This window comes from Aplysia californica, unplaced genomic scaffold, assembly GCF_000002075.1.
Source record: "Aplysia californica isolate F4 #8 unplaced genomic scaffold, AplCal3.0 scaffold00099, whole genome shotgun sequence".
Lineage (NCBI taxonomy): Eukaryota > Metazoa > Mollusca > Gastropoda > Aplysiida > Aplysiidae > Aplysia > Aplysia californica.
This window is the reverse complement of record NW_004797369.1, coordinates 1,226,010-1,226,382: the sequence shown is the minus strand read 5'-3', so window position 1 is coordinate 1,226,382 and position 373 is coordinate 1,226,010.

Sequence of the window (373 nt, the reverse complement as noted above, 5' to 3'; positions counted from 1 at the left end):
TATAGATGGAATTTCTCTACTCATGACACTAAAGGTCCTGAGGGCACCCAAGCATTTTTTTCCATGTCGTTCGTAGAACTTACGAAATGTCAGGGATGGCGAGTTTATGGGGAGGTAATGTTCAATACAAAAAGCTCTCTGCTCTTTGCTAAACTTAACCATGATCTCAGCCGGCAAACGAAATTTGGTAAAAATAATTACAGACTTCTGTTGACTTGTTAGACTGCTGTAGCTTGGAATATGGCGTGATTGTTGCATCTTTTAGTGGTAGGCCTAATGCGAACTGGTGTGTCATTCTATGAAAATGGGGACAAGGTTGAAAATGGGTTGCTTTTTTATGCGTCATACAGAGCTAAATAAATCTATGGACTTG